This window comes from Budorcas taxicolor, chromosome 11 (genome assembly GCF_023091745.1).
Source record: "Budorcas taxicolor isolate Tak-1 chromosome 11, Takin1.1, whole genome shotgun sequence".
Lineage (NCBI taxonomy): Eukaryota > Metazoa > Chordata > Mammalia > Artiodactyla > Bovidae > Budorcas > Budorcas taxicolor.
This window is the reverse complement of record NC_068920.1, coordinates 12,964,433-12,977,582: the sequence shown is the minus strand read 5'-3', so window position 1 is coordinate 12,977,582 and position 13,150 is coordinate 12,964,433. Positions and strand designations below refer to the sequence as shown.

General features: G+C 44.6%; 1 non-coding gene across 1 annotated transcript; it reads left to right on the top strand.

Moving 5' to 3' along the window:
• The first annotated feature begins 12,809 nt into the window (after nucleotides 1–12,809).
• On the top strand, nucleotides 12,810–12,883 carry TRNAG-CCC (transfer RNA glycine (anticodon CCC)). Its single transcript has one exon. It is a non-coding gene; the product is annotated as a tRNA-Gly (tRNA).
• Nucleotides 12,884–13,150: the final 267 nt, after the last annotated feature.

Here is a 13,150-nt window from a genome sequence, read left to right as displayed (position 1 = left end):
AAAAATACAGAGAAGGAAAAAATACATAATGGCCATCTATCATGTTGTGTGTGGGACTCAGTTATGGGATTCTCAAAAAAAAAAGAGAGAAAGTCAACTGTGTGTTACATAAGTAATTTAAGTCTGTGAGAACGATAACTCTATTTTGCTCTAAGAAATGGCTTTTATATTCAAGGGCTGATTTTATTTGTAACTTCCCCACTAGGGTTAGTTTTGCTCTGACCTTCCTTTCACTCACTTCATTTATTTACCACACAGCAATGTAGGAGACGCAGGTTCGATCCCTGATTCAGGAAGATCCCCTGGAGAAGGAAATGGCAACCCACTCCAGTGTTCTTTCCTGGGAAATGTCATGGACAGAGGAGCCTGGCGGGCTACGGTTCTTGGGGTTGCAAAAAAAGTCAATCATGAGCGACTAAACAACAAATTATTAAACACCTATTATGCTCTAGCTGTCTAGATATAGGGGTGAGTGACATCAGTCCTTGTGAGGGGGAATCGAGTGGGGATGTGAGTCAATGAATCACAGAATAAGTTTGACAAAACAGTTATGGCCAGGACTCTAAATCAGGGCAGTCAAGAAAGACACCCATTGTGGGACTTTCCAATGCAGGTGATGCGGGTTTGATTCCTGGTCAGGGAACTAAGATCCCACCTGCTGTGGAGCAACCAAGACCACGTGCCAGAGCTAGAGACTGCAGGCCACCACAAAGATCCAACACAGCCGAAAAGGAAAAGGAAGAAAAAGAAAGATATCAGCAAGGGGCAAAGAGCAGTCCAGGTGGTGGACCACTGTTCCCTGGAGCATCTGAAAAACTAGAAACAGGGCTGGTGGAGGCCCAGAGGGAACAGGGGCTGGAGCAGGGGGCTGGAGAGCTGAGTAGGACTCGAAGTCACCGATAAACACTCTAATCCTTCTCCCAAGACCAGCAGGAAGCCACTGAGGCTGAGGACTGAGTAAGTAGCGGGTGATGTAAGCACCTTTCAGTTTTGTGTTTGTCGTATAAACTCACGGTTGAGTCAAAAAACAAAGCTCCAGGAGACACAGAGATGAATCATTGCTGTAATTATTAATTATTGCTAGGAATATCCCTAGCAACACATGTTTAAGAATAAACTTGGCACAGGCCAATTGCCTAGTGGCGACAGACGACCATTCTTCTCTTCACGGTCATAGAAAGTTGACCCAAACCCTGGTAACCTTCGCGTGAGTCATGTCAGTTTTGGCCCACCTCAACTTACCTGTTTCCAAAACACTGGGGAGGTGCTCTGGCAAGACATGTCCAAGGCCCTCCACAAGCCAGTCACGCCAGCAGCCTCAGGCCGTGGGCGTCTGCAGACGGAGCGTCTGGCAGAAGACGCCAAGGCAAGGAGCAGACCCCAAGAGCCCCGAGTGGTGCCTGCTTCTCAGGGTGGCGGAGCCATCCTGGAGTAGCTCTCCTTCCAGAAAGCCTTTCTCGTGTTTGGGCTTTTTTGTGCGAAAGAGCCTTCAGACTTCCTGAAACGAGCGAGCTGTCCGGCTGTGGTGACCCTCCGCCTTCTACCTTCCCAAGTGTGAATGCACAGAAACTGGCGTGATCACACCACAGCAGGAAAGGACTTCTCCGGCGGTCCAGTGGTTAAGAACCTGCTCGCAATGTCGAGGATGCGGCTTCATCGCCTGGTTGGGGAAATAAGATCCCGCATGCTGTGGGGCAACTGAACCTAGGAGCCCCAGCTTCTGAGCCTGCTCGCTCTAGAGCCTTTGCACCACAACTAGAGAAAGCCCGCGCACTGCAAAGACCCAGAACAGCCAAAAAAACAAGACAAAACAACCTGCTGCAGGTCCCGTTACCCAGAGAAACCCACACCTTAGGAATCAGCTTCCTGTGCTTTCATCCTCTCCCTTGCCTACCTGCTTCTGTCTCAATCTGCCCAGATGCACATCCACAAGAAAAAAAAAAACCACCAGCAAAATTCTTACAAAAAAAAACAAACAAACGTGCTTTTTTAAGATTTTTCAAAATGTTTTGAGACTTAGGTGGAGGAGAATGAGGAGGAGATGCAGGTAAGTCCCTCCTCTCTCTCTCCAGCCCCCTTGCAGAGTCAGTTCGGGCAGAACAGCTCAAGGCAGCTATAAAAGTAAGGAGAACACAGGAGGTTGAGCAGACCCGCAACAGACAATGAACAGAAGAATAAGCAAGAATAAGCTTCCCTGGTGGCTCAGAAGGTACAGGATCTGCCTGCAACGCAGGAGACCAGGGTTCAGTCCCTGGGGAGGGAAGATCCTCTGGAGGAGGAAATGGCAACCCACTCCTAGAGAACTCCACAGACTGAGGAGCTTGGTGGGCTACAGTCCTTGGGGTCACAAAGAGTCCGACACGACTGAGTGAGTAACACTTTCAGAATCTTCAATCTGTTGTCACTAGGACTTAGCCCCCAGGCTCCTGGGTCCATGGAATTCTCCAGGCAAGAATACTGGAGTGGGTTTCCACTTCCTCCTCCAGGGGATTTTACCGATCCAGGGATCGAACCCACATCTCCAACGCCTCCGGCATTGGCAGTTGGGTTCTTTACCACTAGCACCACCCGGGAATCCCTTGGGGATAAAATGATACCACAAATGTGGGGGGGGGGGGGAAAGAGAGAGAGAGAGAGAGAGCTTTGTCAAGTTTACATGCTAAATACGTAGTTACAGCCCAGCTCTCCTGATTGGTAACGAGTATCCAAACCAATAAATTCACAGTTCAGGCTTAACAATGGCCATCAGTGATCTCAGCTTCTTTCCTCCTAATTCTTTCCGGTCCCCACCTCCCCACTACCGCCCCCCACCCACCCACACACACACACACACTCTACTTTCAGATTCCTTAGGGTTTTAGTGTTGCTTCCTTAAGGAGATGTGCCTTGGAGTTTATTCATGTTCTTAACCCCTTAAACTTCTTCAGCTAAAACCCATTGCCACCCTAAGGTCCCGCCACTGATCTCGCTGCTGTGGAAAGTTTGAATCACTCGGAGTAAAACCCATTTGAAATGGAACAACCACAGTCTGTTTTAAATGAGATAAGGAAGTCACCAAGTCTTCTATTCGCTTCTCTTTTCCTACAATAGAGGCAGGGGGATTTCCTGCCCGTTTATAAGGCTATTGTTCTAGGTTTAGGAGGAAGTTGTAAAGCAATAAAACAGAGGGAGGGAAAGCTGTCTGATAGGTTTATCCTCAAAGGTAAGGTCTAAACGACCCCTCACTGCAATGGATAGTTTTAAGCCCCCAAAAGTGTCCCTGTCTGACTTTGGGGTCAGACCTCAGACATCACCACCAAGCCGCTGACTCACCCTCCCCGAGGAAAGGGTGGGGCTGGCGAATGTAAACCGAGAGCAGGACACCTAAGACTGAAGACTCGGGATCCGAACACCCGGGAGGAAGCGGCGCCACCCCGGGAGGGACCGTTGGGATGCAGCTCTGGGCTTGACAGAAAGCACTGAGAACCAGCTTGCATTAACGTTGCCAGTTTTCAGCTTCAAACACTAGAAACGCTTGCCTGTGAGTCAGCAAACATCTCCTTTTGGTTTCGAGGCTGGAAAGTAGAATTGTCTCAAATTTCTGAAGTTGTTTAGGAGAAAGGATTCTCCTTTCTTACCGGTGCCATTGGCCCCTTCACCTCTGGACATCCCTCCCTCCACACACCAGACCTGCCCATCCTGGGGGTGTGGAAGCAGGTTAACTAGCAGAAGATGCAATGGCATTTCCCACAGGCACCCGAGGGGACAAACACCATGCAGAGCATACCCCCTTTCCAGGGGGGGCTTCAGGGGAGCCTCTTAGCCTGGCCTCTCTAAGGACCATCAGCCTGCCAGGGGCCCCATCACCCCTCACCCCACACAAAGGGGTCCAGGGGTCTTATCTTGACTGGCACACCCTGCATACCTCAGAGCACGTGCCTCAACCGAACTTGCCGTGTAGAATCTCCCAGGAATGAGGAACTGGAAATCAGAGACTGCATGTCAGTTTCTGCTTAGGTGGAAAGTTGGAGGGATATGAACATACATGAGTTGAGAGCCATCTTCTGCCATCTGTGCTGATGCATAGGACCTGACGGTCTATAAAGTCCTGTGAGGAGATGAGCCAGAGAGAGAAAGAGAGAGAGAGCAGGAGGGAAGGAGAGAGAGAGAAGGACAGAGAGAGAGGAAGGGCCCATCTTGGGGTCTAATGACTCTGGTCCTGACTCTCTCCTCCCCACCCCACCCCCCGCCCCGTCCCTACACCCTTTTGCTTCCCTGTCCCCGGTTCCGTGAGATACACCCACATTCCTGGAATTAACTCTCCTTTTATTCCAGCTAACTCAGGTTGATCTCCGATGTTTGCAGCTACAGTGGACCCCAGGGCTGCCTCCTCACATGCACTTTTCTTTTCTTGGCAACTATCTCCATTTGCTTTCAACACCCACTTTGCCTCAGTGCCACATACATGCTTTAAGGGGATGTGATTTCAAAACAATACATATGACTCAAGTTTAAGTTAACCAACAGCTACAGGTTTAGACAGGTCTGTATAGTCCTATAAGAAAAGCTATGACAAACTTTTAAAAGAAAAGCTGTGACCAACCTAGACAGCATATTAAAAAGCAGAGGCATTACTTGCTGACAACCATCTGTCTAGTCAAGGCTCTGGTTTTTCCAGTGGTCATGTATGGATGTGAGAGTTGGCCTATAAAGAAAGCTGAGCACCAAAGAATTTATGCTTTTGAACTATAGTGTTGGAGAAGACTCTTGAGAGTCCCTTGGACAGCAAGGAGATCAAACCAGTCAATCCTAAAGGAAATCAGTCCTGAATGTTCATTGGAAGGACTGATGCTAAAGCTGAAGCTCCAATACTTTGGCCACCTGATGCAAAGAGCTAACTCATTGGAAAAGACCCTGATGCTGGGAAAGATTGAAGGCAGGAGGAGAAGGGGACGACAGAGGATGAGATGGTTGGATGGCATCACCAACTTGATGGACATGAGTTTCAGCAAGCTCTGGGAGTTGGTGATGGACAAGGAAGCCTGGCGTGCTGCAGTCCATAGGGTCGCAAAGAGTTGGACACAACTGAGCGACTGAACTGAGTGACTAATAATCAAAACTATGGTTTTTCCAGTGGTCATGTACAGATGTGAGAGCTGGACAGTAAAGAAGGCTGATTGCTGAAGAACTGATATTTTCAAGTTGTAGTGCTAGAGAAGACTCTTGAGAGTCCCTTGGACTCCAAGGAGATTAAGCCAGTCAATCCTAAAGGAAACCAACCCTGAATATTCATTGGAAAGACTGATGCTGAAGCTGCCACCTGATGCAAAGAGCTGATTCATTGGAAAAGACTCTGATGCTGGGAAAGTCTGAAAGCAAAAGAAGAGGGTGGCAGAGGATGAGATGTTTGGATGGCATCACTGACTCGATGGACATAAGTTTGAGCAAAGTCCGGGAGACAGTGAAGGAGAGGGGAACCTGACATGCTGCCTTCCATGGGGTTCCAAAGAGAAGACCAGACAACAACAACATAAGTTTAAGAGTGAATTCAACAGCCACTGTGGCCAAGGAGACGTGGTGGTGGTTTAGTCACTCAGTCGTGTCCGACTCTTACAACCCCATAGACTGTAGCCCACCAGGCTCGTCTGTCCATGGGATTCTCCAGGCAAGAATACTGGAGTGGGTTGCCATTTCCTTCTCCAGGGGATCTTCCTGACCCAGGAATTGAACCCGGGTCTCCTGCACGGCAGGCAAATTCTTTACCATCTGAGCCACCAGGGAAGTACCCAAGGAGAGGTGAGGGTCACTATTCCGACGGCTTCCAGGATGACCCCTCACTCATTTCTGTGGTCCTGATGGAGAAGCAGGCCAACCAGGGAGTGGTGGACAGCCGGGTTATGACCACACAGAGGACACCCTCGACGGCTAAATGGAGAGATGGAAAGGAAGCCTTGTTTCAGAAGACACCACAGAGTTGCCAAATCAAACCATTCCCAAAGTCCACCCTCCCTCAGACTATCCACTGACATGGCCCCATAAATCCCTTTAACTAAACATCTCAACTAGAATTCCCAAGACACGGCTCAGATCTGCAGACCTCCACGGCAATAGTCCCAAACTACTTCAGTATATTCTGGGAGAATAAGGAAAACAGGAAAAGAGGGCTTGCCTGGAAAACCAGAGTCTTCCAAGATACCAGCTGTCCTTGCCACCGATTACCAATGGAAACTTGGGCAAGTGTATCTCTTCTTTGAGCCCAGCTGCTCATTTGCCAGGTGAAAAGGACTAATACTCTTTGATTTTATTTGATGACCCTTAGTGCCAACATTTATTGAATCCTCTGGGAGTGATTTATAATTACATATGTGAATTGTTCCATACTCTCAAGACTCAACAATCAGCAACAACAAAACATTTTATTTGCATTAAAACTCTCATGGATCCTGGAGAAAGAATGGCAGCCCACCCCAGTATTCTTGCCTGGGAAATCCCATGGACAGAGGAGCCTGGCAGGCTACAGTCCATGGGGTCACAAAGAGTTGGAGCAACTGAGCAAATTTCATCAACATTGTGGAGAGAGGAAATGAGGGAATACAGCTGACGAGTCTTCTGACTGAGTCCTGTTCACAAAGGCCAACCCTTGGAGTATTTGGGAGTTATCAAAACCAAGGAGTCCAGGGTGGTTTGGGCCCCCGCTGGTCACACCCAGCTGGGGGACACCCTTCCCTTGAGCTGTGTGGTTATTGGTGTCCTCTAACAGTGGAAACAGCAACTGGTCCATCAGGCTTTGTGAGAAGGATCTAAGAGTGTACTATTTAATGTAGGCTTTGAGTTGGTTGGCGAACACATTGAACTCTTCAAAGTTAGTATTTGTTACTGATATTATTTTTCAAGACTTCTTTTTGTCAGCGACTGCTTTGTTTCTCTCTTTCGTGGTGTGGTTACTGCTAAGAAAATAAAACCTGCCCCAACCCAGAAACTCAGAACTGATACTCCAGGTTCTCTCACTGGAAAGAAAAACAAAAACAAAACCAGTATAATTGACTTCCACCACAAAGGGCACATGCAAGATTGTGCGTGCACTCACTAAACCCATAAAGGATATTGGACCCAATCGTGCAAGAATCAAGCTGGGAGCAGACCTGCCATATGGATTTACTTTTACTGGAGGTTTCCAAATATTCAATTTTAGAACAGACTTTGGTGCCGTCTTTTTCAAGAAATCTCTTCTCCCCACAACTTTAAATATAGCTGAGCTAAAGTCAAGCATGATCGCAAAAGAACAAAGCAAGAGAGGTTCACAGATCATCCTTTGGTAAAGTTCCAAAGAGCTATCGCATGACAGCATCCGTATATCAGGCCAATTTTAAGACTGATGTCTGTCCAAGCTTGGGAAAATAATACTGGAGAAAAATATAATTCTAGAGATCATAAGGAATAGTACCATGTGCATTTCCCACTTTAAAAAGAAGGTGGTTACTTTGGTTGGCCAAAAATGTATTTCAAACAAAAAATATTTCTCAATTTTCTCAACTCACAGCCTCAAATTGGAGAACTATAAGAAATCATAGTAATTATTACCCAGTCCAGTCTTCTTGTTGTTAATTGGCCTATCTTCCCTGGTGGCTCAGATGGTAAAGAATCTGCCTGTAATGCAAGAGATGTGGGTTCGATCCCTGGGTTGGGAAGATCTCCTGATGAAGGGAATGTCTACCCTCGCCAGTATTCTTGCCTGGAGAATGCGATGGACAGAGGAGCCTGGTAGGCTACAGTCCATGGGGTCACAAAGAGTTGGACATGACTGAGTGACTATCACTTTCATTTCACCCGTAATTAGGTAGAAAACTAGTTTGAAATATGACTAAGCCTATTAGGAGTGCAGTACTCAGTACCGTATGATTTTGTTTACATGAAGTTCAAAAGCAAGCGAAGCTAATCTACGGTGTTAGAAGTCAGAATATTGGTTCCTTCTGGAAAAGAGGAAGTGGGTAGAGGAAGGGCCTCTGGTAACACTCTTTCTCTTGATCTGGGTGGTGGTTCGTTAAACCCATGAGAGTTCTGACATGCATAATCAAGCTGTGTGTTCACAACTTGTGCATTTTTACACGTATGTTACACATCAACCTAGAAGACGTTTATTTCACCCTCAAAAAAGAGTCTGGGTAATTAAATCTAAGTCAAAAAATGAACAGAAAGATGTCATTTTATTTTAGATCCAACATTTAATTTAGAAACACGTCAGCTTTTTACTCACCTTCTTAATATGTGGAGATTCACTGTTTTGGGTGCACACTGCAGTGAGTGGAGCAGAGGCATGAAGTCAGGCCCTCCCCCTTATCAAGATCAGACCAGTTCTCAGCTCCCCCAGAGAACCCCTCAAACTGCTCCTTCAACTCTCAGTTGGTGACCCCATCCCACCCATTCAGCTCTCAGCAACCACTGATCTGTTCCTGTAAGTTTTGCATTTTCCAGCATGTCATATAATTAGAACCACATAAAATGTAGTCTTTTGATTCTGGCTTCTTTCACTTAGCAAGAGGCATTTGACATTCATCCACATTGTTACATGAACCAGTAATTTTCTCCCTATTATTCCATTCTGAGTAGTATTCCAGTATTTGGATGTACCACGGTTGTTTTATCCATTCACCAGTCAAAGGACATTTGGGTGGTTCCCAGTTTGGAGCATTCATAGACAAGTTTTTATGTGAACAAATGTTTCCAGTTCTCTTGGGTCAATACCTTGGAGTGGGATTACTGGATTGCCAGGACAAATATCAATAACCTCAGATATGGAGATGATACCACTCAAATGGCAGAAAGTGAAGAGGAACTAAAGAGCCTCTTGACGAGAGTGAAGGAGGAGAGTGAAAAAGCTGGCTTAAAATTCAACATTCAAAAGACTAAGATCATGGCATCCCGTCCCATCACTTCATGGCAAATAGATGGGGGAAAAAATGAAAGCAGTGATATATTTTATTTTCTTGGGCTCCGAAGTCACTGAGGACATTCACTACAGCCATGAAATTAAAAGACACTTGCTCCTTGACAGAAAAGCTATTAACAATCTTAGACAGTGTATTAAAAAGCAAAGACATTACTTTGCCAACAAAGGTCTGTATAGTCAAAGCTATGGTTTTTCCAGTAGCACATACAAATGTGAGAGATGGACTAGAAGAAGAAGGCTGAGCACCAAAGAACTGATGGTTTCGAACTACAGTGCTGGAGAAGACTCTTGAGAGTCCCTTGGACTGCAAGGAGATCCAACCAGTCCATCCTAAATAAAATCAACCCTGAATATTCATCAGAAGGACTGATGCTGAAACTGAAGCTCCAATACTTTGGCCACTTGATGCAAAGAGCCGACTCTTTGGAAAAGACCGCAATGCTGGGCAAGATGAAAGACAAAAGGAGAAGAGGGCAGCAGAGGATGAGATGAATACAAAGCATCACTGATTCAATGGGCATGAATGTGAGGAAAGTCCAGGAGGTAGAGGACAGGGAAGCCTGGCGTGCTGCAGTCCATGGGGTCGCGCAGAGTTGGACATGCCTAAACAGCTGAGCCACAGCAGTACAGTAAGTATGCGCTCAATTTTCTAAAACACTCACATTTTTTTTCTCAGAGTGCCGGTACCATTAGCACTGCCACCAGCAATGAATGAAAATTCCATTGTTCTGCATTCTTGCAAGCACTTATTATTGTCTTTTTAAAAAAAGCCATTCTAATTGGTAAAAAGGTCACGTTTACAGAAAATATTTGCCCGACTCTGCTAGTAGTACACACAGTAAGTTTAAAATTTACAAAGAAATAGTATACATTAATATAATTCTGCAGACCAATTGAAAATATTCTACTTCCTTAAAAATAACGAAGTATCTTTCATAATGAATTTCTTTAATACTTGATAAATATTCATTGGCTTATATTTACTGGCCATTTGTATTTCTTCCATGAGAATGGCCTGTTTAGACAATTTGCTCATTTGTGTATTAATCGGTTTTTTTAATATTTATTTATTTGCACTCGGTCTCATGTGTGACATGCGAACTCCTAGTCGCAGCCTGTGGGATCGAGTCTCCGGACCAGGGATTGAACCCAGCCCCCCTGCATTGGAAGCACGGAGTCTTAGCCACTGGACCATCTGGGAAGTTCCCTCATTTTGATATTAATATTTTAAAAGCTCATCTGAAAGAGTCCTTTGTGTTTTATGGAAATCAGACTGTCAATTATCATTAGGTTATAGATAAGTCTGTCTGCTTTTACTTTGTTTATGAAGTTCGCGGCTACAAAGAGATTCTCTTAAGCTTAGAGTCAAGTTTATAGAAAGCTCTTTTCCACTCAAAGATTATTTTTTAATCTTGACCAGTGTTTTCTATTTTTTTTACATCATTTTCTCCTGGGCAAAATTCACCTAGAATTAATTTGGATGTGACAAGGGAAGGTCTCAAAGACTAAGATTAAAATGAAGTAAAAGAAATTAAAATCTACAGGTCAAAGGTGGAAAAAATTTCCTACGATTAATAAGCTTCTTTCCAGAAGTGTGTTTTTTAATGATTTTATTTTTATTTATTTTCAGGTGTGCTGGCCTTTCATTGCCGCCTGGGCCTTTTCTAGTTGCAGAGAGTGGGGGCTCCTCATTGCGGGGGCTTCCCTGGGTGCGGAGCTCAGGGCCTAGAGCACAGGCTCAGTGGTTGCGGCCCGTGGACTTAGCTGCTCGCCGCGGGAGGGATCTTCCTGGACCAGGGATCGAACCGGTGTGCACTCTTCACCAGTGAGCTACCAGTGAAGCCTCAGAAGTGAGTTTTTAAATTTAGGTTTCTCTAGTCACCTTTCGAGCAAGCTCTGGGAGATGGTGAAGGACAGGGAAGCCTGGCACGCTGCAGTCCATGGGGTCGCAAAGAGTCGGGCACGACTGAGCGACTGAACAACAGCAAAGTCGCTTTCACTTGATGTCCCTCCCACTCCAGCTTCACGGCCTTTCGAGAGTTTTACTTTTTTCAACTTTCTTGCAACATGAAGGTGATAGAGACTTCTTGGGGAAATGTGACAGCAAAGTCTGCTCTTAAATATTTGGAATGTAAATGACACAACTTGGTCTTGAATAGCTAAACCGGACGCCCAACACATTTATTTTAAAAACTCCATTGGAAAAAATGTAAATTCAAATGGCACTATTTGATTCCAGTAAATATGAATTCAAATGCATTGTGTTATACCTGGGGCCAAACTGTTGCCCAAAGCACAGGGCACCCCGGCCTCTCAGCTGCTGTTGGAGGGATGGGACTGTTCTTATGTCAGCTTCCCTGGTGGTTCAGTGGTAAAGAATCTGCCTGCCAAGCAGGAGACGTGGTTTCGATTCCTGGGTCAGGAAGAGCCCCTGGAGAAGGAAATGGCAACCCACTCCAGTATTCTTGCCTGGGAAACCTCATGGACAGAGAAGCCTGGTGGGCTACAGTCCATGGAGTCACAAAAAGTTGGACACAACTCAGCAACCAAACAATAAAAACCTCTTATGCAATGTATGTTTCCCCTCCACTGACTTGAGATGTCACTTTTATTATATAATAAATACCCATTTGTTCTTGGGTTTATTTCTAGATTCCCCATAGTTTTTTCTTAATATGTCTACAAAATGGACTCTTTTACAGCTTCATCATGTGATGACTTTTGACATGAAGAAGAATAACCTTCAATTATTTTTTGTATTTTACTGTGAAAATTAACAGATACAGGAAAGTACATTAAGTATGTAAAAACTTTTAAACAAATAGTTACAAAGAGAACACTTGTATAAACACCACCCAGGTCAAGAAATAGAAGTAAAATTTATTTTTTTAAGTTGTCTCCCACAACCTACCTATTTAAAATAAGAATTATCAGCTAGCTCTGATGGTTAGACAAGCATATTTTCAGTCGTTTAGTAAAAGTTTAGATGTAAATTGATAGTGGAACTATTAATGCTCTGGTAAAGAAAAAGTACTGGTTAATTTTGTTAATTTTCAAGTAAATGGGGTTTAAACCTCCGTATAATTCCACACTGCATAAACACAACACAATAGTTTTTCCTTATTACACAAAAATATTTTTCTAAGTATATCAGTCTTATTTTTAAAAAGAACATTTAAACTTAAGAAGGACCCCTTTTCAGATGTTCAGAAGCATTTGTTAATTTATAAAGAGATCTGCACTGTGCAAGAGGGCAGCTACCAGCCAGGTAGCTAATTAAACTGAAGGTAATTAAATAAAATTTAAAATTCAGTTTTTCAGTGACATTAGCCACATTTCAAATGTTCAAGAGCCACGTGTAGGTAGTGGGTCCCCAAAGCGTCCAGCACAGATGGAGGACATGTTCATCATCACAGAAGGTTCTAGAGGATGGCTATGGGCTAGACACTTCTTGGCTTCCACCAATGATCTTAGGGGTCGAAAACACTAATCTGAGTTGTCTTTAAAACATTCAAGATAAATAGTGAAAATAAACATAGGAAACAGAGGTCAGAAATTAAAGAGAGAGAGAGAGGAATGTACCAGGAATGAGTGATATTACACAATTGAGCAATGAATCTTGTTTTAACCTTGTTTAGCCAAAGCTGAACAAATAAACAAAACATTCAATGGGTCATATACTTCTCATTCCACAGCAGGAAGCATACACTTTTATTTGGCAAGAAGTACTGTTTCCTGATGATAATATTTGGTGAGAAAATATTATGGGGAACCTTCTATCAGTGTAACCCATGGGTGGCTGGACTGTTCAGGTAGCCTCCGCTCACCCCACGCAGCTTGAAATTGATGCCTCTCATCAAAAAAGTAGAAAAAATCAGAGACTTCCCTGGTGGTTGAGTGGTTAAGACTCTGCACTCCCAATGCAAGGGGGCCTGGGTTTGATCCCTGGTCAGGGAACTAGATCCCTGCATGCTGCAACTAAGATCTAATGTGGCCAAATTAAAAAAAAAAAAAAAGTAGCAAAAAAAAATCATTAGCAAGTGATGTTGATTTTCCTGAAGATTTTTCAAGGAGATGAAGGGAGGGATTACATTACCGAGCACAGGGCAACGTCTCATCCAACTGTGGGCTAGCTCTCACTGTCCTCAACCAACCCGTAGATTCTTCTCCAGTGCCCCTTCAGCTCACTTTTCCTCTTCTCCCATCCTCTCCAATGCCCACCTC